The following is a 23,960-nucleotide window of genomic DNA, read 5'->3' on the forward strand; positions in this document are numbered from 1 at the left end:
ATGTGATGGGTGGTAGTGGAGGGGGCTGATTTCAGGAGCCAGGGAGAGCAACCAGGACTCAAATGGGGTGGGGATGGCATGAAGTTTCCCTTAGAAAGATGATGAGCCTTCATGTTGGAGAGAAGAGGAGGGTGCAAAGACTGGGGAAGAGTGAGGGGCATTGGGGTGGGGAGCCTGGGGGACATACAGTGGGTAAGACAAGACAGAGAGTGGGCAAAGCTGGGGGTCAGAGAAAAAGGAAGACTGTGGGTCAGAGGAGGCAAAGGCCGGTGGTCCTGAGACCCCATGTCCCTTCTCAGGCCACAACCTGCTTCACCTCCATAGCCGTTGAGGCTGTCAGCCATGCTTTCTTTAAGACCTCCTGCCTTGGGGGCTTCAAGGGCCCTGTGCTTTGCTAGTGTCTCTGTTACCTCTCTGGCCACTTTCTCCAGTTCCTTTGCAGGCTCTTCTTCTCCATCTTCCCTCAGGTTTGGATCTGGCCTCTTTCCTCTAAGCTTTCTCCCCACAGGGACCCTCCACATATCTGGCCACCTGGTGGACATCTTCACTTGGCTGCCTTACAGGTGTGTCAGAGTCACTATGTCCAACAGGAAACCAGCCAGCCAGAAGTTCAAACAAAAACCTGGAGCCAGCCCTTATCCCTCTGCTGATCGATCACCAAATCCCGTGACTTCTACCTCCTAAATCTCTGTCAATCTAGCCCCCTCTGTCCACCCTGCTGCCAGTGGCCTGGGCCAGGCCATAGCCTCTTCCCACCTGAACCTCTGTGGCAGTTTCCTAGCGGCCACCCCACCTCTGTGCTTATTACTTTCCAACCCAACCTCCACATTTCACCCAGAAATCTTCCCAAAACACAAATTTGATCATGTCCTCCCATCCGTGTCCACTGAGAGGGCTCCCACGGCCCCCCTTGCCGTGGCTACCCCCTTGCAGCATCCACTCTCCTGTGGGTTCTGTACTAGGCTCTTTCTCACCGCTGGGCCTTTGCAGGTGTTGTTCCCATGGCCTGCAATGCCCTTCCTCGGGACTCCTCCTAGTTGTCACTTACTCTAGAAAGTCTTCCCTGATGCTCTTCTCACCAAGCTTGAATCAGGAGTTCCCTTCCAGGAGTTCCCGTCGCTTTAATTCCCCCATAACAGCACTCATGTTGAACAGCACTTTTCTGTTTACTTTTGGCAACTCCACTGGATCTGAGACTGTAAGTACCCATAACAAGACCTGGCACCAACAAGGTAGGTGCCCAGGAATAATCTGTTGATGGAACATTCATTCAGGGCAGACTTACAGGGCAAGAAGGAAGAAGACACATGGCTTCTACCCTCAGGGCTGAGCCTCTGGAGCAATGGGTTGGGGAGATTTTAGGGCCTGGGGGTGGAGCAGGAGGCCTTGGTTGGGGTTTGCTGGGGTGCTGGCCCTTGGATCAGAGTTGAGGCTGTCCCATCTGCCCTGCTTACCCTGTGGAAGTTGATGTCCCAGGAGACACACAGCATCAGCAGAGAGCTTCAGCCCCAGCCCTAGGGTTGAGAGAAGGCCTCTGCATCGCAGGATGGGCCAAGGCTGCCCACCGGTACCCACCAGCATCTTCAGTGGCAGCCTAGAGTCTAGATGAACTGTCCACAGACAGAGATGGCCAGCATCCCACCCCGGTTCCCAGGAGGGTGATGCAGCCCCCTGGCATCTATGGACAGCCCCAAGTGGCTATCTTCTGAAAAATGCATAGACATTTTCTTCGACCCCTTGCTATGTCCTTGTATGTTTTAATAATCAAACTTACGTTTTAAATCACTTACCATTGGGGGGGAAATGAACACTCTGGGAGAGGAGGCAAATGATCAGCCCTGAGCCGTTCTTGCCTTCTTCTTGGGTTTGGAAAGAGTGTAGGACCAGGAACTGCAGGCTCCGGCCCCAGGCTTTGCTCTGCCCACGCTAAACATGGCTGCTTGTCCACAAAATGGGCGGTGAGCCGGTGATGCTTTGGCTTAAGACAGTGGCCACCATAAAATGGAGCAGTGGGTGTGCAGACTTAATGATTCACACATGGAAGCTGAGGTGCCAGGCTGGATGCCTGGAAGCCTGGCCCTCTCCAGGCCCCTTCAGGGTCTGTGGGAGCAGGAGGGAGCCGCGAGGCCAGCGCCCCCCGTCTGGCCTTCACCCAGCTTCCCTGGAGCAAGCTGAGAGCTGGGGGTCCAGGCAGCAGCTGCCCCCTCCCAGGCTAGAGGAAAGGGTGAGCTCACCCTCTGGCCCAGAGAGAGCAAGCGGGTAGGAGAATAATTAAAATGCCAGAGGTTAGGAGGTGAAGTTACAATGGAAAGAATGAAGCCCCAGCGCTGCCACCGCCGCTCGCTGCCGGCTGCATCTCCCACCCCATTCCCTCTGCCAAGCCCACATTTGATTTTTATTTCGGGAGCCGCCAGCGTAGCACTTGGGAGGGAGCTGAGAAACCTCACTGCTGCTCCCCTGCCACGTCTGGAGCTGGGGCCCTGTGAGGGGGAGGGGACTCCTGGGACCCAGAGGAAGAGCCTAGAGGCCCCACCCCAGGACCCAGCTATCCTCAGGGATCGGGCCCAAGGGAAGGGTGGCATATGGGACAGGAGTGGGATTGAGAGGCAAGGAAAGGAGACCCAAAAAGAATGAACGCTATTCCTTCCTGTTTTTATTGGCTTTTGCCCATTTGCTTCACTTGTTAGAATCTCAGGGAGGAAAAACTCTTCCAGCTTCTGTCCTGCCCCTTTGCTCCAGCTTTTGCCCCATACCCAGAATCTGGGGACTTGCAGCATCCATTGGTATGTTGCGTATATGTGGAAGGGTTCTGACTCTGATCTTGTTCCTCATCTTGCTGTGTGACCCCAGGGAAGACACTATCCCTTTCTGGACCTCAGTTTCATCTGTGAAATGGGTAAGATAAATATTTTCAAACTGGGCTCTGCAGAGGTGTCTGGAGGCCTGAGCCCTGCCTTCCCCAGGACACCCTTTCCTGGGCGTATACCTCCTCTGCCCTCTCCAGGAACTGGGTAGGTGGGAACAGCTGCTGGCCCATCCCCTGAAGAGCACTGAGCCCCCTCTTCTGCAGACAGGAGCCGCTGGGGCCAACTCACATTTTCCTGCTCTCAGCTTTCTCCATTGCCCATAATACACTCCAGATGGTTTCTCCATTGAAAGCAGAGGCGGCAGATTCCAGAGGGAAAGTGGTTGGGCTCCTCTCTAGGCTCCTCTTTCCACCATGCCTGAGAGGGGGCTAGGGCCAGGGACTGGGGTGCTGGAAAGATGGAGTGGGAGTGATGTGAGCCCCACAGGAGGAGGGTGGGTGGAGGGGAGATCTCAGGCATCTCTGGGGACAGTGGGAGAGACCAGGGAAACGTCCCAAAGCCCCTTGTGGATTCCTGCAAGGCTGTCTGCCTAACTGGGCAGCACCCCCAGGAGCTGCTCTGGGGGCTCCTGGCCCTGGGGGACAGGCTTTCCAGCATTTCCAGTGCTGGGGAAAGAGCACGATCCAATGAGCCAGACACAACTGGGAGCATGTCCTGGCTCTTCCAGGCTCTGACACATCGACTGCTTGCAGCCCTGGGGCCCTCACCTGTATAATGGGGGTGCCTAACGCTGCTTGGGGTGATTGTGAGCGGGACACAGATAATGGACAGAAGGACTTTGCGTATCCTCAGGTGTTCAGGAAATGCCCAGCGGCTGCCTGAAATCCCTCTGAACACACAGCTTGAATCCTCCTTCGGTAAAAGCCCTGTTCCAATCTGACTCAGACCCCTCCTGCTGCAGCTTCCCTGTAGTTCCTTCTAGGAGCCCAAGGGGACTTCAAATCACCCTTTGGAGACCGTTTTGGAGACAAGCCTGGAGAGAGGGTGTTATGGGCCTGAGGCTGAAATCAAGCCAGCATTTGCCTCCTCCCAAGACCCAGCACCCCCACCCTACCTCAGCCTCAGGACTTAGCCCTGGGCCCAGAGAGCCACGTAGAAGCAGAGGGGGCTGAGAAGGGGGGCCGGCTCTCCCAGCCAGGCCCCGCCTGCCCCTCAGCCTCCCTGCCAGGACAGCCTCCCAGCCACGCTCACCCTCTTCGCCTCAGCCGTACCAAGGGGAGCGCTTCGATTTTTCCACCAGAAGAGCCAAGAGCAAAATGAGAAACAAATTCAGCCTGGGGCTGCTGGTTCCCCTGTCTGCCCTCTTGATGAATGGAGGAAGGGGGAGAGTGAGCCCCCAGCCCTTCCCTGTCCACACTCCCACCCTCCACCCAGGACGCAGGCCTCCTCCAGGATCCTGAGGGCAAAACACTTAGCTGTGGAGGGGAGGAGAGGAATCTCACTTCCTTACACCCACCATGAGGCTCCCCACTCCCAGCCTTGAAATGAATGAGCAAAGAGGCTGTTTCCTCACTTCCCCGTTCTGAGATTGTGGGCCCATTATCAGAGGAGAAGGGACAATCACTGCTCCCAGGTGCTCCCTTCTAGACAAGGAAATGGGACCTCTGAGCCCCCTCCCACTTAATAAGCCCCCTCTCCCTAGCCAGTTCCCTTCCTCTCATTGAGCTGCCTCCCTCCACCAAGCCCCCTCCCCTCCCCCAGCTGTAGTCACCCCACTGCATCCCACTCCTCCACCCCCTGTTCCCACTGTGGATTGCCCTCTCTGCAGTGACCTCATCTCCAGCCACTCCAGGAAACAGCAGCCCCACAGACAGGCAGGCAGTGTCACACCGCAGTCCTGTACCCCTGGTGGCCCTAGTGTTTCTTCTCCTCACCCTGTGAGGTGGTGCCCCCTCCTGTTCAAAGCCCTCCCGGCCCCTCCCCGCCAGGCTTAGGGACCCTCTCCTGCCCCTGGCCTCTACCTAGTTCTCCTGGTGCTGGCCACACCTCCCTTTTGACAGCCTCCTTCCCAACCACCCACAAACACACACTAGTATCTCTCAGCACCCTATACCCCTGAACCCCCAAATCACCTTCCTGGCTCTCTCCTCTCCTTCCCAGCCACACTTCTCATAAGGGCTGTTGTCTTAGTTGCCATTCACTCCTCAACCTGCTCCAGTCTGGCTTACAGTTGAGACCCTGGAAGGAGATGCCCCCAAGAATAAGAGCAAACTGGCACTAGACCAGCTTCATTGCTTCAAGACGATTTGCCTGTGCTCTATCTGGCTGAGGAAGGCAACAGCATTCTCTGTGGGAAAGACAAATCGCCAGAGCCTCTACATCCTGTCACACACCATGTCCACCTTCAAAAACAATTTCCAGGCAGCTCGCTTCTTTCTCCTCCTCCTCCTCTTTTGTTCTCTGTGCCTTCTATTCCTTTCAAGAACAATTCAGTCTAGAAGCCTCTAGATGGGCCAAGCAAAGTCCGTGTCCCTGGGGTGGGGGGAGGAGGTAGGGGAAATGCAGTGGTCCAGCGCATGGTTTGGGGGTTCAAGTGAAGTAGGAAGGACACCTCCCACAGGCAGCAGTCAGAACAGGGAGAGAGTGGAGGGAGGGAGGGAGGGAAGAAGGGAGGGAGGGGAGTTAGAGGAGGGAGGGAGGGGGAGAGTCAGGGGAGGGAGGGAGAGTCAGAGGAGGGAGGGAGAATTAGGGGAGGGAGGGAGGGGGGAGAGTCAGAGGAGGGAGGGGGAGGGAGAGTCAGAGGAGGGAGGGAAGGAGGGAGAGTAAAAGGAGGGAGGGAGGGAGGGAGGGAGAGTTGAGGAGGGAGGAGGGAGAATCAGAGGAGGAGGGAGGAGGGAGGGAAGGAGGGAGGGAGGGAGGGAGAGGCAGAGGAGGGAGGGAGGGGGGAGGGAGAGCCAGAGGAGGGAGGGAAGGAGGGAGGGAGGGAGGGAGAGTCAGAGGAGGGAGGGAGGGAGAGAAAGAAAGACAGAGCTGAATCATTCAGGTCTTGGCCAGAATGTCGGAGCTTGAGTAGAGAAAGGAGTGCATCCAAGCAGAAGGGCAGCCTGGTGTGGGGTGTTGAAGCCCAGGAAAGATAAGAAGGATATGTCCGTGAGGGCCAGCTCAGCAAGGGAGATTGGACTCTGAGGGGATAAAGGGGACATCTGACCAGGGAGCTGACCAAGCACAGGAAAGTGGAGTCCATGGGGGATGAAAAGAGCATCTCTGATGGGTAGGGCAGGGCGTCCAGAGGGTGTGGGTGGTCAGAGCCTGTTGAGGTGATGAGCACATCTGTGTGGGGGAAGGGGTGGTGGGGACAGCTGGAGGCAGGGTAGAAACTTTCTGTTTCTAAGGATACAACTACTCTAGATACCTCGTACAAGTGGAATCAATTGCCTTTTGTCACTGGTTTATTTCACTTAGCATAATGTCCTCAAGGTTCATCCATATTGTAGCATGTGTCAAAATTTTCTTCCTTTACAAGGCTGAATAATATTCCTTGTATGTGTATCCCACATTTTGTTTATCCATTCATCCATCAATAGACACTTGGGAGATTGTCTTAGTTTTTACCAAATGTCCTTTTTCTGTTCCAGGGTCCAATCCGGGATATCGCATTACATTTCATCATGTTTCCTCAGGCTCCTCCGAACTATGACAGCTTCTCAGACTTAGGGCTCATTCTAATTTTCTCCCTTTCCATATTTATAACACTCTCTGCCAACAGTGAGAAACCTAGTCCATTCCCTCAACAAATTAACTTATTGGATCAGTCCCACTGTGAGTATCCAGTGTCCCATTGCCACTGCTCCTATCTTGACCCTTGCCCTAAAGCAACCACTAAAAATATTTAAAAGAAGTATAGATATTGGACATTAATAGATATAAAAGGAATATTTTGAAACAGCCAGTTAATTCAAAAGAAGGCAGGCAAAAGAAATAAAGAATACATGGGACTAATAGAAAACAAATAGAAAGATAGTAGATTTAAATCCAACCATGCTGATAATTACATCAAATGCAAATGATCTAAATACTCCAAAAACAGAGATTATCAGACTCGACTTTTTAAAAAGGCAAACCCCAGCTCTGTGCTATCATAAGACATAAGACTGACATCTAATATTTCCACAAAGGTGATGGAAACCACAAGACAATGCAATAGCATATTTGAAGTACTGCAAAATAACTGGTAAACTGGCAAATAAGTTAAAATATCCTTTAAAAAAAAATGGAGATGTTTCCAGTCTGGCATATAAAGAGTTTGGAAGTTGTAACTTGATCCTAACAACTGAAAAGCTGAACAAACGGAAAAATCAACAACTCTTGGATCCATCACAGGGCAAACTGCTGCCCCCAAAATTGGAGAGACAGACAGGCAGACACAGAGAACCACAATTTACCTGAACAGAAACCTCTGCAGGAACCAGTGCTGGGGAAGGAACACCTAAACTATAACTGATGAATTACTGAAGGCTCAGTGGGGACAAGTCTGAAGGTTAAAAATCTCAGGGGGACCCCACACTTTTGTGAGTTTGACTTTCAGGAGCTCTATAAGGTTCTCACAGTAAATATCCGAGAAAAATCCCCTCATGTTTCCGTTAGGGGGAGGAGAAAAGTAACCATTTTGAAATAACCAGAGCTTTCTCTACTTAGCAAGGCCTGTCCTCAAGAGAAACTATTTTACCAGAGCTTAAACCCGCTTGGAGGAAAGGAAATACCTCATTTCAGCCCACTCTAGCCATCCTGTCCCACCTAAGGGGTGGGGAGAGACTGCAAAGTGCTTGTGGAGTTCACAGTCCAGAGGCCTCGTCTCGCTAAAAGACTGAGACCTAATCACAGGACAATAGGATGCTTCCCCTCCCCCCACCTTACCACAATATTATTAAAGTCCTATTTATATCAGTCCCTTCTACCAAATACATCTTGTCTGGCTATCAAGAAAAGAAATCCTGAGACTTACTAAAAGGCAGAAAACGCAGTTTGACAGAGAATCAGAAGCAGAATGAGACATGGCAGGGATGTTGAAATGATCAGACCTGGAAGTTAAAACAACTCTGATTAATATGCTGTGATGTTTAATTTTATGCATCAACTCGGCTGGGCTAGCTGATAAAACATAATTTGGAGGTGTGTCTGAGGATGTTTCTGGAAGAGACTGGCATTTGATCCAGTAGACTGAGTAAAGACGATTTGCCCTCACCAATGTAGGCAGGCACTGTCCAATCTGTTAAGGGCCAGAACAGAACAAAAAGGGAAAGGAAGGGCAAATTTTGTCTCTCTCTTCTTGACCTGGGATGTCCATCTTCTCCTGCTCTTGGATGTTGGAGCTCCTGGTTCTAGGGAATTCAGACTGCAGGACTTACACCAGTCCCTTCCCCCCCACCCCCCCTAGTTTCCAGGACTTTGGCCTCGGACTGGGAGTTACACAATTGGCTCCCTGGTTATTGGACTTCAGACTCAGACTGAATTATACCACCGGTTTTCTTGGTTCTCCAGCTCGCAGACAGAGATCATAGGACTTCTAGGCCTCCATGTAAGCCAATTCCTTTAATCTGTCATCTATCTATCTATCTATCTATCTATCTATCTATCTATCTATCTGTCATCTTATGTCTATACTATTGGTTCTGTTTCTCTGGAGAACCTTGACTAAACATTGACTAATACATATGCTAAGGTTCTAATGGATAAAGTAGACTGTATACAGTAGAAGATGGACAAAAGCAGAGAGATGGCAGTTCTAAGAAAGAATAAAAAAATGCTAGAGATGAAAAACACTGTAACAGAAATAAATTATGCCTTTGTTAAGCTTATTAGTAGTCTAGATATGGCTGAGTAAAGAATCTCTAAGCTTAAGGGTATCAATAAAAACTTCCAAAATGAAAAAGCAAAAAGAAAAAGAAAAGACTGAAGAGAAAAAAAAACAGCCCTAGAACACAATATACAAGAATTGTAGGACAATTACAAAGAGTATAACATATATGTAATGAAAAAACCAGAGGGTAAGAAAGAAAGAAACAGAAGAAATATTTGAAGCAATAATGACAAGATTTTCCTAAATTAATGTCAGACCCCAAGCTATAGATCCAGGAAATTTAAAACACCAAGCACAATAAATTACAGAAAAAAATACACCTAGGCATATCATATTCAAAGTACAGAAAATCAAAGATAAAGAGAAAATCTTAAAATAAGTCAGTTGTTTAAGAATTATTTGCCTACTTCTAAAATAATGAATTTATTTATTTTTATTATTCTTCATTGTTTTCTTCTAGGAGCTCTCTTTTTCTTTCACTGTTCACAGTTAGTTTTTTTAGTTGTAGTTTTAAGTTGTACCAAAAATATATATGTACATGGTTTAAGAGACAAAGAATTTACAGGGCAGCTGATTTCTTTCTTTTGGTTTTTTTTTTAGAGAGAGAAATTTCACATATCTCTAAATAACAAGGATTTGTTGCCAGTTTTTGATTTTTCAGTTTTTGAAATTCTCTTTTGACTTCCCAATATGGAAGATGAGGATTTAATTCTTTTTAACTCCTCCCCTCCACCACACTCAGTCACACTTCCAGTCTCACCAACCTCCCAATATTGTTACATGGTGATTTTGGTTAGGCCAATATTTAATGTTTACCCTATCATGACTATCTCATTGTTATTTGTGTCTGAGCTGTGTAGGGTACTATGATCACTTTTGCTTTTTTTTCTCCTGGAAGTAATAATTATCTTGTTATCTATGTTGTTGCTGATGTTCATTTAGTTTTCTGTGTAATGACCACTATTTCAACCCCAGTTGTCAGAATCTTGTCAAGATGTTCTGACATATTAGGTACTCTGTCAGTTTCCTCTTCTTGAAGCAATCTTTTCTGCAGACTTTTGATCGATCTATCCCAATCCCTTTGCTCTCTAGCCTCCACGAACAGCTCTCATGCTGGAATCTCCTTTCACCATTCTCCTCAGAATTCCCTTTGCCTCTTTCTTACATCTGATTCCCTCATTTCCTGAAATCCTCTTTCTTGTATAATTCTATTGTTTTTTAGGGATGCATCTTCCAACAGGTTCTTGAGAAGGTGTGTAAAGGGGGATATAATTCCTGAAACTTTGAACACCTGAAAAGGTCTTTAATTTATCCTCACACTTGATTGATAGTTTTACTGGGTATAAAATTCTAGGTGACAAATAATTTTTCTTCAGCGTTTTGAAGGCACATTTCTATTGTTCTCCATGGATTAATGATCCATCTAGGACTAATTTTTCTGTATAGTGTGAGGTAGGAGTCAGAGAGTCTCTTCCTCTTTTTATAAGTCTTTTTGGATCAGGGTTCCACTCTTATGACCTCATTTAAGCTTAATTAAATCTTTAAAGGCCCTATCTCCAAATATATTGGGGGTTAGGGCTTTAACATGAAATTCAAAAGGGCATAATTCAGTCCAAAGCAAAGACAAATAAAAAAGACAGAGATGCGAGCTTGAAGAGTCTCCAACTGGCAGAATCTGAAAAATCTGAGCATCAAAATAAATAATAATCTTAATAGTGATATAAATAAATGAAGAAATAGGTGAAGAAAAGATAAAGCTTTTCCATTGAGTAGAATAACAGAAGGAATGATGGAATTAGATAATCACTATTTGGCAACAATCATAATAAAAATATTTCAGTCAAGAGACATCAGTGGATGCTACAATGGGTCCAGCTTGGATAAGGAATGGGACTTTACACAGTACTTTACAAAGTATCTTCCCACATACAAAAAAATGTATTAATTATAATGGGAAAAGGAGTAACTTCACAGCAGATAAACCTAGTAGACAGACACCATCTTAATCAAAATATCAAAGTTAACATTATCAGTAATGGAACAAATTGAAATCATACTTCACCTGATAAGATGTACTGTGAACACAACATCACTTCTGTGATATTCCTGCCCAAAATGCATAGCAATTAAATGCAATGCATGATATTTTATTGTGTCTTTTTGCTACAAAGAACATTATTGGGACAAATGTGAAAGAATGAATAAATTATAATAATATATCTATAATTTTTATAGTTGATTTGCAGTTATTTAGGAGAATGTCATTGTAGGATTTACATACTAAAGTATTCAGGGGTGATGGAACATCATGTTGGCAATTTACTCTCAAATGCTTCAGAAACTTTTCTGTAAATTTGAAATTATTTCCAAATAAGAAGAAAAAAATAGTGACAAAAAAGCTTATAAATATTATGTGTAGGAAAAAAGTAGGTGTGTGTATATATGCTAGCAGCCAAGAGGTAGAATGTTTTGGACATCTATTACTCCTGCCTTCCCCAGCATTCATTCCTCCTTCTTCCAGAAACAGCAACCAAGTTTTATTTTGAGGAACTGCCCCTCCCCCACTCTTGGTTCATGAGTCACTAGTGGGCATATGGGCATGAGCCCAGGTCAACCAACATATTTCATCCGCCATTGGTTTAGGGAAGGGCTCAAGTCAGCCCAATATAGGTCAACATTGGGACTTTTTTTCTGAAACTATTGTGAGAGAGGCTCTGTTTTTCTCCAGGGGTTTCTTAGCTTTTAGAAAATAAACCTGGAACTGCCTAAGACCATCACATGAAGCCAGACTGTTCAGGGGCAAAAGGGCATTTCACAGAAAAGCAAAAATAAGAGAGAAACTGACTCTTCTTGATATCATTTTAGCCCATAGATCCAGCTGTACTTGGGCTTTTTGGTTAAATAAGCCAAATATATTTAATTTTCTACTTAAGCCACTTTGGATTAAGCTGTTGGCACTGGCAACTGAAGGAATCATGACTAATGTTAGGAAATTCCTAATTCAGCTGGGCTGGAGTTCAGGGCAGGGGTGGGTGAGGGGGGAGGAAAGGAAAGAGTTGTAGCTGGCAGCCAGACATGGCAGGGCCTCTGAGCATCAGGATTCAGTAGGAGTCTTGGGGCCCTCAGGTGCACTTGAAGGTACTTTGGGAAAAGTAGTGAGAGCAGGTGGCAGGGAGACAATGACCAACAGAAGTCCTTGAGTGATTTTGGACAAAGCTTGGGCTTAGGTTTATCCCCAATCCACCCAACCTCATAACAGCTTGCTGCCCAGCCCAGAGCCCAATGGCCACACTCTTGGCACAGCCCCGACCAGAGATGCTGCAGGCCTGGTCCTGATCCCCACTTCCAACTTCGTGGTGACTGTGCCTTGCATTTCTCCACACTGTCTCTGTTTACAGAGTACCCTCTCTTTGGTTTGTGCAATCGAACATCAAGACAACCCTATGAGGAGGCAGGGCTAGGATTACTCCCATTTTACAGATGTGGACAGTAAGTCTGAGAGAGGTGAAGAGGCCTACCCAAAGTCACACAGCTGTTTAGTGGCAGAGCCAGGATTAGGGGAAGGGGCTCTACACTCCAAGTCCATAGCTCTTTCTAGAGCTCTCTGTGCTTTGGATTTTCTGAGAAAGGGCTGAGGGATGGCATATCTACCCTGGTATGGGAGGTATGATGGGAGAAAGACTCTCTCCCTTTGGATTTTGGGACTGCTCTTAAGTGAGTGGTCAGGGGGCCAGGTTTCTGGGGGCACATGAGCCCTCAGGAGAGGGGAGTGGGTGGGAACTCTATTAGGAGTCAGATGCTAATTGGAGGAGGGGAGCTTCACAGAAGAATACTCAGTTCCTGGGGCAGGACCCAAGGGACAGCCCGATGTCATGCATTGGGCAGGACTCTAGGGAGTCAGGAATTGAAGGACTAAGTTGGACCCCACATCCAAGAAGCCTGCTATTTAGTGGGAGATATGTAGAGGAAATAGTAAACTAACATCACAAATAAGATTAATAATTATTATATATTACTCAATATATAGTGCATGCTTACTGATGCCTGGCACTGTTCTATGTGTTTTAAGTTCTCATAACAACCCTGTGAAAAAGACCTACTGTTATCTAAAATTGTCTAAAGTCACACAACTGAGTAAAGGAGGGGCTGGGATTTGAAGTGGAAGTCTAAGACCTAAGACGGAGGGAAGATCTCAAGAGCTCTACTCTACTGCCCCCACCAGATTCAATGACTATCTACTACATGCCAAGCACTGTGCTAGGATCCCGGATGAGCATGACAGAGGAGATCCGTCCTCCCAGAGCTACTGCATTGGAGGGTGGGGTGGGAGAGGGCAAGCAGCCAAGCAGAGCATGGCCTCCGGGAGGGGAGGTGCAGGTACTGTGGGAGAACCATGATGGGGTGGGTCAGGGACGGCTCCCTGCAGAGGTGGTACCCAAGGTGAGCCCCTGAAAGGTTAGTCAGAGACATGTAGGGACGGTAGGCTGGAGAGCAGCCTGATACAGTAGGTGGAGGAGGATATTCTAGGCAGAGGAGGGGCCCCTGGCACAAAGGCTTCACAGCGGGTTAGACCCTGGGCCCCAGAAGGCCTGGGAGCCCCTGCGCAGCCGGGGGAGGGCTGTGACCGCCTGTACAGGCCAGGCACAGGGGGCTAGGGTCAGATAGGAAAAGACTGCTTTTAGAGACACTGAGGAAAACGAGTCTACAGAAGTGCCTGGGGACAGTGACTGGCAGTGGAAGTGGAAGTTGTGGAAATGAGCGGCGGGAATTCTCTAGGGGGAGGATTCAAACCCGGGAGAAGCCCGGCCCTACTCCGGCAGGGAGCTCACAGGGAGGGAGCTGGCCTCTTAACTGGGCTCAAGAAAGGAGCGCGTGAGAGACCCAGGCGGGCGAGACCCAGGTGGGGGAGACCCAGGCGGGGGAGACCCAGGCGGAACAAGTTCAGAACCCGGAGCAGAGGCACGGGAGCCGGGGAGGCAGGGCCTGGGGGCGGCCGGGGGTTCGAGTCCTCCCAGGCGAGGAGGCCACTGCATAAGGGGCAGAGAGGGGAGGAAGGAGCAGGCACATGTTTTTAGGACCACCTGGCCTTTGGGAGAACTGGTTTCACTGGAGCGAGGTGGGGCAGGGAGAGAAGTAGGGAGGCTGATGAGGAATTCCCAGGGGTGGTAGGACAGGGCCAAGGAAAGAGCAGCTCGGATCCTAGCTCTGGATCAAGAGATTGTAGAGGGGGAGACTCCAAGCCCAAAGCAAAGGCCCTTTGTGGAGATTAAAGCCCTTGACTGTCAGGCTTCAGTTTTAGGTTGTTGTTGCCACTCCCTAGCAATGGGACAGAGGGCAAGTTACTTAATCTCTCTGAACCTCAGTTTCCTCATCTGTAAAATGGAGCCAACTAATGATTGATATAGTTTGTGGGGCTGTTGTGAAGATGGAGACAATGAAAGCATAGGGGCCTGGGACTCAGTAAGTCCTGAGTAAACCGTAACTGTTATTCTGTGGTTTAGGCTGGTCTGCAGACCTTTAAGTGTGGAAGAAAGAGCCTTTCTGGGGGGCATAAAAAGTCTTGGGTTCTTGTCCTAGTCCCTCCCCCTCCCAAGTTAGGGGTCTTTGGGGAGAAGCTCCCTGGACTTCTGGGTCCTATCTGTATGATGGGAACATTAATACCTCCCACATTGGACTTGGAATGGAGCAGATGGGCCATTGTGAGCAGGAGCTTGTGACCCACTGGGAGAGGCTGTGATGGAAGGTCAGTCCAGCTGGCACACAGGCCTGCGGCAGACAAGCAGAGCTGCAAGGTCTTAGGGGCCTCTCTGGATTCTGTTTAGGGATTTCTTTATCTGCTGTGGAATGCGGCCATCTTAGGCAGTAGGAAAGAATGTTCCACACTCTTCACATCAGAAATCCCTTTATGAGCATGGAGCTCACGCACCAATGCTCGTTTAAGCAAATTTAAAAAGAACGTTATAATTCTAAAATAATGAAAATGCATCTTTGTTAAAGTAATATGAAGGATAATTGCTTCATATTAGGAAGAGAGATGTCCACCAGTGTATCTATGCCCTGTGTGGCAAGAAGGAGACATAAGGAGTTTTCACATCCTGTCAGATTCTTTTCTTACTCCTTATTTGTTCTAAATTAGAAAATCCTAAACCACAATTATAGGTCATTAGAAATGACAGCAAATGTTTGGTGGCTCTTTCAGATGGTTGTGGATTTAGACCAAAGAAGAATCCAGAAATCACAGAGCTGTTTCTCCCTGAAGACTATTTTCTACTCTCCTGGACACTAGGTCAACAGGTACAAAGCTTCCAAAAGTTAGAAGACTGAGTATTTCACCAGGAAAGAGAGTGACAAACAGAGCCGTAATCCTCTCTTTGGTTGAATTTGACCTCAGAAAGAATTCTTTAAGTTCTGATGTAATATTTGGATGTGGTTTCCAAATAATCTTAATAATATGTCACGGATTCCTTTCTCCTGCTCCGAAACAAAAATCACTAAGTGTTGAGAAAGAATGAAACTCTCATAATGGAGCAGTCACACCATAGTTTGGTTTTAAGAAATTCTGCTAACTTGATACTTAACAGTCAACATGGTAATAGTTTGGTGATGTCTGAGCAATACAGATATTGAACATATTGCCATCTGAGCAGACCACTTAAGATTTTAGAAGTGCTCTTGAGTGGCTTTATCAATGACATGAAAAAAGTTTTTTTTTTATCTCAACATTCTTTTCAAAACTCCTGTGGGACACTTTCCCCTCCATAGCTAGAATATCTCATGGTGGAAAAGTGGGCTTTTGAACTTCCTGCCTTCGTCTTTGCATAGGATGCTAAAAAGTATACTCAGTGAATGAAATGGACTCAGAGTCACAGTTTTCACTATTTCTTTCAGCTCTATATTGGTAGGACCTAGGTTTGGCTATTCATTACAGAGAACCAGAATAACAGTGGCTTAAAGAAGACCACAATTTATTTCTTTTTCATCTAAATAATCCAGAGACAGGTGGTCCAGGGCTGGAAAGGTGGTTCTTCTTTATTAGTTTGTCCAGAGACCTAGGCTCCTTCTATTTTATTGTTCTGCTACCTTTAGGTCTTACCCACGTCAGCATGATCCAGGGTGGCTCACCACCACATGAGGTTTCAAGAAGTAGTTGGAGGAAAGTGGAGTCGAAAGGCGTGCCCACTCCTTATAAGGACCTGAGTCATACTTCAGCTCACATCCCATTGGCCAGAACATTGTCACATGATGATACCTAGCTGAAAGGGAGGAGGGGAAATGTAGTTTTTATTCTGAGTGGTCATGTATCCAGCTGAAAATTGGGAATACTATTATATTACTACGAGAGAAGAAGAGAAGGAGCCCTGGGGGGCAGGAGCTGACATTGCCAAAATGCTGGGGAAATAGCAGGAAAAAGATAGGAATTGGATTTTAGGCACAACTTCCTTCATCCTTGGAGCGGTGCCCTTTCTGGTGCTCCCTCCGCAGTGATGGCCAAGCCAGCTTTTCAGTTCCTACCATGATTCACAAAATAATCACTTAAGCCAAGAATCTTTTTTTCCTGAAGTATTTGTTCTCAGTGATAAAAACTAAAAGTTATTAAGTGCTTTTTTCCTGATATGTGAACCACACATATGTTAAGTATGTCTGGACTCTACACATCATTGATTCTAACCAACTTCACATACATGGGCCCACATGAATTTTTGAAAAAAGAGATGAGAAAGAACCCTTTCTTTAAGTCATTGATCATGCCCTCGAGAGCACTTCTAAGATCTTCAACAGGTTGCTCAGATGGCAACGTATCCAATATCTGTGAGAGTCCAAACCTAACCTCAGAGGAGCACAATTTTATTGTTTTTAATGAGAAGTATAAGATAGCGGGATTTATTAAAACCAAACTATTTTTTCGTAAGGTATGCCACTGATACTGTGTGATGCCCAACGCTGTCATTTGATAAAGGAAATTTGCCAAAAACTGATTCTGTATTCTCTCTGAGGAAAATGTGCATCATTCATAGGCTGTTTTACAAGCTTCTCAGATAGGGTTACTTGTACCTGTGTTTTACTAAAAGGAGTGCAATTTTAAAACCTACTCGAGTAGCTTTGTTTTACTTCCTGCCTTTAAAAACAGGAGGAGGTGGGGGAATCTCTGAATTTTGTCCTGGAAAGCTTATTTTACTCTCGTTCTGGAAAAAAAGAAAAAGGAAAAAAAAAAACTCTAATGGTTACCAGAAAGGTCACTGTGCTGTGTTTGAAAATGATGTGAAACTCTTGATGGCTTTATGCCACTATTTGACAGTTTCATAATACACACACATGCTGGGGATTAGGAGGGGATGGAGAGTCAGTCCAATGACCTCCAGTGCTGGATAGTCAATATCATACTCATAGTTACACTTTTCTATCTCGGCTGCTTGTGCGAAATCATCATTCATGTCCCAGTTCTTAGAGATTTACATATTTTTGAATTAGATTCTTGTTCGCTATTTACTTTTATAACACTGTTCCCAGTTGTATTTGGGTTACTAGTTTCATTACTTTTCTTAAGCTTTAATGAGACACTCCTTGTTTGAGTTGAGGATATTACATATCACAAAAGTAATAACCAAAACTCATAAATGACTTGAAAATATATCACCCGAGACAAACTGCCAAGACAGACCAACCAAATTCAAACCTTGTAGCCAATGCAAATGTTGAAGAATGTGACCGTGATTAGAAACATAATGGGATTGCTGTGAACATCTTAATTTTGCATTTCAAATTTATGAATAAAATAATTCCATCCTTTTTATCCTCGGAAACCTCCAGCACCTGTGGACCACTCATAGACCTTCATGGACTACCAGTGGTCAATGGACCACATTTCAGGAAAAATGTTACAGCCATTAAGTCTGTTGTTTGAGTCATAAGATGGAGGGGCCTGCTACTCTGGTCTGTGGCCACCTCCAATTGGAAGCACATGTTTTTGGCTAACATGTGAAGTAAGAGGAACATTGATAGACACACACGGGGACATTCAAGAGCTATCTAGGCAATGTAATCACCAGAAGGCTGGGCAGCTCAGTTAGAAGGAGACTCATGGAAACGTGTTGGGTCTGTCAGAACCCAGCTCGTGATAGACTGCTCCAGCCACATTGTCCCTGATGTCCCTGTTTAGGTCCTCTGCCTCTACCAGGGCCCTGGAGCATATAAGAAGCTGTTTTTCAAATAGAATATAATCCTCCAATGCAGATGGCCTTTCTCCAGAATTCTAGGGGTCTAGGTTGTGATTCTCCTATCGAAATGTCAGTCTTTTTTGATGTCACAAATATGTCAAATACAATAGGGTCTACGGGACCTATGGTGCAAGTGGTCACACCTGGAACTGTTGTAGAGTTCTTTCCTGCTCTGGGTCTCACTCAAATGTGGCAGCCTTTTATGTCACCTGTAAATGTATCAGAGCAGTTTTCCTAAGTGTAAGTATGTTTTCTCCAGAGTTGAAAGAGGCCTACCAGATGTCCTTTCTTATTTGTAGTGAAAAATATGAGATGCAATAATTTCTTTTTTTCTGGAGAGCTGTCCGGGCATGCTCCAGACACTAAACCCGTAAAGACTTCACGGGTGTTATGAGCCTCTAAATCTTTGTGGGATTTTTTCTTCCCACCCCCTGAAATGCGTGTGTCTTACCAAGGTTCCCTCCACTTCTTGCTTTTCGGGTCCAATTAACATGATGATAACTGCAGATCATCAAAGTAGTAGATCAGGGCCGGCCCGATGGCTCAGGCGGTTAGAGCTCCATGCTCCTAACTCCGAAGGCTGCCGGTTCGATTCCCACATGGGCCAATGGGCTCTCAACCACAAGGCTGCCAGTTCAACTCCTCAAGTCCCACAAAGGATGGTGGGTAGCACCCCCTGCAACTAAGATTGAACACGGCACCTTGAGCTGAGCTGCCGCTGAGCTCCTGGATGGCTCAGTTGGTTGGAGCACATCCTCTCAACCACAAGGTTGCTGGTTTGACTCCCACAAGGGATGGTGGGCTGTGCCCCCTGCAACTGGAAAACGGGAACTGGACCTGGAGCTGAGCTGCACCCTCCGCAACTAAGACTGAAAGGACAACAACTTGAAGCTGAACGGCACCCTCCACAACTAAGATTGAAAGGACAACAATTGAAAGGACAACGACTTGACTTGGAAAAAAGGCCTGGAAGTACACACTGTTCCTCAATAAAACTCCTGTTCCCCTTCCCCAATAAAATCTTAAAAAAAAAAAAAAAAAATAGTAGATCAGTCTGATATTCCGCTGAATGTCCAGATGATCTAGGTCCCTTCGGACTATATTATGACAGAGTGGGAGAGTAATATACTCTGGGACAAAACCTTAAATGTATACACTACTATCAATCCCAAGTGCATGTAAATTGTTTCTGCTCCTCCCTCCTGATAGGAATGGACCAGTAGCCATATACTATGCACCTCAGGTGTGTGAATCTGCCTTAGTAAAGATACCACGCCTGGCCAATCAGCTGCAATCGAGGCTGGAACTTGGTTGCGTTTCAATAGTTCTATCATCCTCTAGGAGCTATCTGGTGAATTTTCGGTTTTACATAATATATCCACTCTAGTATGCCCGTTTCTCTGAGGTTCTATTGTCTGCTCTGACAGTTCTAGCATTTGTACTTTACCTAATGTAAAGCTGGCCAGTGGATGATTCAGGTCCAAAATCCTACTGTAGAGTCCTCTTCCTTAGGCTATTCCTGACACTACATGTCTTAGGACAGGTTCCCAGAATACAGACTCTGAAATGGGGATTTGTTGTTGAGTGAATGAAGTAGGACGGAGCAGAGGGAGGTCTCTAACTGCAACATTCACAACGAAGGCCTCAGCTGATCCACAAGGAGCTCCGGAGCTGAGATAGCCCTTTAAAGTTGTCCCCCCTTGAGACAAGGGTTAGGGCTTTTGTACTCTCACATCAACCAGTCATAGAATGACCACCTCTGAAGAGGTAGCACGATCTCTGGCAAAATTACTCCGTATGGCTGACAGCAATTCTTGGAGAGGGATAGGGAGCCAGTAGCCACCCACATTCCTATCAGTTGGAGAAATGGGTATCTCAATCCTGCAGTGGGTACCTGGGCAGCACCCCCCAGGTGTGCCTACAACAGAGGCTGGAGAAGGGCAGATTTCGAAGGACTTTCCAGCCATCAAAGCTTCCTCAAAAAAATAGTGATGGGGGGCCGGCCCGGTGGCTCAGGCGGTTAGAGCTCCGTGCTCCTAACTCCGAAGGCTGCTGGTTCGATTCCCACATGGGCCAGGGGCTCAACCACAAGGTTGCCAGTTCAATTCCTCGAGTCCCGCAAGGGATGGTGGGCAGCGCCCCCTGCAACTAAGATTGAACATGGCACCTTGAGCTGAGCTGCCGCTAAGCTCCCGGATGGCTCAGTTGGTTGGAGCGTGTCCTCTCAACCACAAGGTTGCCCGTTCGACTCCTCGACTCCCGCAAGGGATGGTGGGCTGCACCCCCTGCAACTAGAAAACGGCAACTGGACCTGGAGCTGAGCTGCGCCCTCCACAACTAAGACTGAAACGACAACAACTTGAAGCTGAACAGAACCTTCTACAACTAAGATTGAAAGGACAACAACTTGACTTGGAAAAAAGTCCTGTTCCCCTAAAAAAAAAAATAGTGATGGAAGTATGTGAGCCTGAGTCTATCGTGACCTGTCCAGGGTATATAGGAAAAAAACCATGCCGTGGGCAGAGCTTGGCCTCAATGAATGGTTTTCAAGCTGGGTTCCATGACACCACAGGGGTTTCATAGAGTTCTCAGGGGAACCCAGGGAGATTCATATTTAGGCTCCCCCTCACCCCATTGCTGCTGTGACCAGAGCAGCTCCACGTTTATCTGCTCACATACCAGGACTCTGCACAGGGTTTCATTTGAGGAAAAGCTTTTATTACTGAAAAATGACACTAAGAAATTCTACAGAATACCTGACGAGGATCCCTCAAAACTACTAAGGTTGTGAAAAACAAGGAAATACTGAGAAACTGTCATGAACCAGAGGAGACCAAGGAGACATAATGACCCAAATGCAACCTGATATCCCGGATGGGATCCTGGAACAGAAAAGGAACATTAGTATAAAAACTAGTGAAATCTGAATAAGGTCTGGAGTTTAGTTAATACTAATGTACCAATGTTGGCTTCTTAGTTTTGGCAAATGTACCACGGTGATGTAGAATGTTAACATTAGGGGAATTGAGTGAGGGGTACATGGGAACTTTCTATACTCTCTTTGCAACTTTTCTGTAAACCTAAAATCACTTGAAAATAAAAAGTTATTTAAAAAAAAAATAACACTAGAAAATCATCAGACAGATGAACTGTAAATATTTCCAAAAATGAGAAGAAATACAGGTGGGCTTTGCTAGTCCAGGAAGGCTTCCGGGAGGAGGCCAAGCTTGGATTCCCTAGGACTGGTTATTGGGCAGGATCCCTGCCCACTGCCGATTTCTCTGTGGAATGTTGGTTACTTGTATTGCTGTCTTTCCTTATCTCCAGCTGCCCCAGCTGGAAGTAAGGACCCATCTGGAACGGAGGGAGTGGAAGTGTGGTGAACATTAAAGCATTAAAATTTCAATAGGATTTGGAGGGAGATATGGAGAGTGGGGAATTCTTCAGTCCCTTCATCCCTGCTAAATACCTCCCAAGCTAGAGACCAGGAAAATCCAGAGGAAAGAAGAGACAGGCCCTGCCAGCAGTCTGGTGGAAGAAATCCAGGTTATACCTTCAAGGAACCTTAATCTAGTGGAGGAGAAACAGTCCCTGCCCTCAGGGAGCTCTCAGTCTGAATGAAGAGACATTATCCCTACTCTCGACTCTCGAGAGCTCCCTGCCTGATGGTAGGGCTACAGCTTCTTCCCCGGATCTGTAGGGGGAGGCACGAGGCATCCTACACATACAATTAAGTTCGTGAACTTGTTGCAACAATGTTGCTAACCTTTTTTTTTTTTTTTTTAATTGGGGAAGGGGAACAGTACTTTATTGGGGAAGAGTGTGTACTTCCAGGACTTTTTTCCAAGTCAAGTTGTTGTCCTTTCAGTCTTAGTTGTGGAGGGTGCAGCTCAGCTCTAGGTCCAGTTGCCCTTGCTAGTTGCAGGGGGCGCTGCCCACCATCCCTTGCAGGACTCAAGGAATTGAACTGGCAGCCTTGTGGTTGAGAGCCCACTGGCCCCTGTGGGAATCGAACCGGCAGCCTTCGGAGTTAGGAGCATGGAGCGCTAACTGCCTGAGCCACCGGGCCGGCCCCGTTGCTAACCATTTTTGATATCAGAGAGATGATTCATTATGGATTTGTACCAACTGGACAAACAGTTAACCAAGTTTACTATTTGGAAGTGCTGAAAAGGCTGCATGAAAAAGTTAAACGACCTGAACTTTTCGCCAACAATTCACAGCTCTTGCATCATGACAATGCACCAATTCACATGGCACTGTCTGTGAGGGAGTTTTTAGCCAGGAAACAAATAACTGTCTTGGAACACCATCCCTACTCATCTGATCTGCCCCCCCAATGACTTCTTTCTTTACCCAAAGATAAAGGAAATATTGAAAGGAGGACATTTTGATGACATTTGGGACATCAAGCGTAATACGACAACAGCTCTGATGGCCATTCCAGAAAAAGAGTTCCCAAATTGCTTTGAAGGGTGGACTAGGCGCTGGCATGGGTGCATGGCTTCCCACGAGGAGTACTTCGAAGGTGTCCATAGTGATATTCAGCAATGAGGTATGTAGCACTTTTTATAGGATGAGTTCACAAACTTAATTGTCAGACCTCATATAACCTGGAGATATCTAGGCTGACCTGCAGAGATTAGTCTTCAGGGACAGAGAAAGCCTGGGAGAAAGCATTGAGGAGGAGAGAACTGTGGTCCTTTATAGACAGGAGGCCAGTAGGGAGGATCCTGTGACAGACCTGATGTCCACTCTGCTGGTGGGTGACTAAGCCTCTGACCCATCATTCCCACAGGGGCTGATAGCATCTGAAGGGACAGGGAAAGTCAGGAGACAGATGGATACAAACACAGAGAAACACATACGGACAGAATCAGCCAGAGATGCCAGGAGAAGATCCGCGATACAGAGATACAGAATAGATGTGAGCCTAAGACCAGAACAGAGGCAGAAGTACAGAGATGTCCCCGCCCAGGCCCCTGCCCCAGCCCTAGCCCCCAGCTGTCCTACCCCATTTGCATCTCCCTGTCTCTGTGTTTCCATTCATGCTTTGGCACCACCTCAATATTTTCCCTCACTAGGTGTCAAATGCTAACCAGAGCCAAGATCCACATGTCCTAGCTGGCTAGGGAGGAGGCTCTCTGGGAAGGAAGGAGTGTGAGTGCAGGCACAGCCCCCATCTACTGTGTGGTGCTGGGCACAGCAGGGTGGTCAGTAGTGGTTGCTGACGGACTGATTGAATAGTGCCCAGTCAGTGTTAGAGAAAGGGCTATAGCATAGTGGTGAGATCCTGTGTTCAAATCTCAGCTCTGCAACTTCTTAGCTGTGTGACCTTGAGCAAATTACTTAACCTCTCTGAACCTCAGTTTCCTCATTTGTCAAATGAGAGCAAGGACATTACAGAACTTACATCATAAGATTTTTGTAGCCACTCAGTGAACTAACACATGTGCAGCCCTTAGGACAGTGCCTGGCACACAGAAAACACCAAGAAACTTTTAGCCTGTATCATGCAGGTGCATCATTGGTATAATTTCCCTGTGTCAGTTACATGCACGTGTGCTCAGTGGGGATGGGGTTTGTGCAGGGGTGCTTCTGAGCTGGATGACAGTGAGGGTGGCAAGTAGCAGAGCACCATAAGAAGAGTGCTGGCTCGGTGGCTACTCCAGGCAGGCACAGGACCAAATCAGTGGCACTACTTCCTATCTGGGGATCTCCAGCACCGACAGAATGGGTGTAAGACCTTTCTTGGGGAATTGTCAGTGAGGGGGAGCAAAGTACCACTTGAAACACGACTGAGGGCTGTAATTCTTCCCAGTTGCCCGTGGTCTGTTGTACATGGCTATGTGTGTCTAGTGGTTGTGTGGATTTGTAAATAGGGGACGCATAGGGCAATGAGAAGAAGCATGATCTGGCTGTTGGGGTACCTGGGTTCTCTCTCAGCTCTAGGAAGGGGTTCTGAGGCAACGCCTTGATCCTTCTGACTCTCAGGTTTTCTGTCTGTAAAACAGAGGTATTTAGACTCACCTCCCAGAGATGTTGTATTAGATGAGATGACACGCGGTGCTGTCAGCTCAC

At 47.0% G+C, this 23,960-nt stretch overlaps 1 long non-coding RNA gene across 1 annotated transcript; it reads left to right on the forward strand.

Moving 5' to 3' along the window:
- Positions 1-8,299: 8,299 nt before the first annotated feature.
- Positions 8,300-22,401, forward strand: LOC141568842 (uncharacterized). The gene is made up of 3 exons (XR_012492066.1): positions 8,300-8,382; positions 14,864-14,958; positions 22,242-22,401. It is a non-coding gene; the product is annotated as an uncharacterized LOC141568842 (long non-coding RNA).
- The last annotated feature ends 1,559 nt before the right edge of the window (positions 22,402-23,960 follow it).

This window comes from Rhinolophus sinicus, linkage group LG15, assembly GCF_036562045.2.
Source record: "Rhinolophus sinicus isolate RSC01 linkage group LG15, ASM3656204v1, whole genome shotgun sequence".
NCBI classification, from domain to species: Eukaryota; Metazoa; Chordata; class Mammalia; order Chiroptera; family Rhinolophidae; genus Rhinolophus; species Rhinolophus sinicus.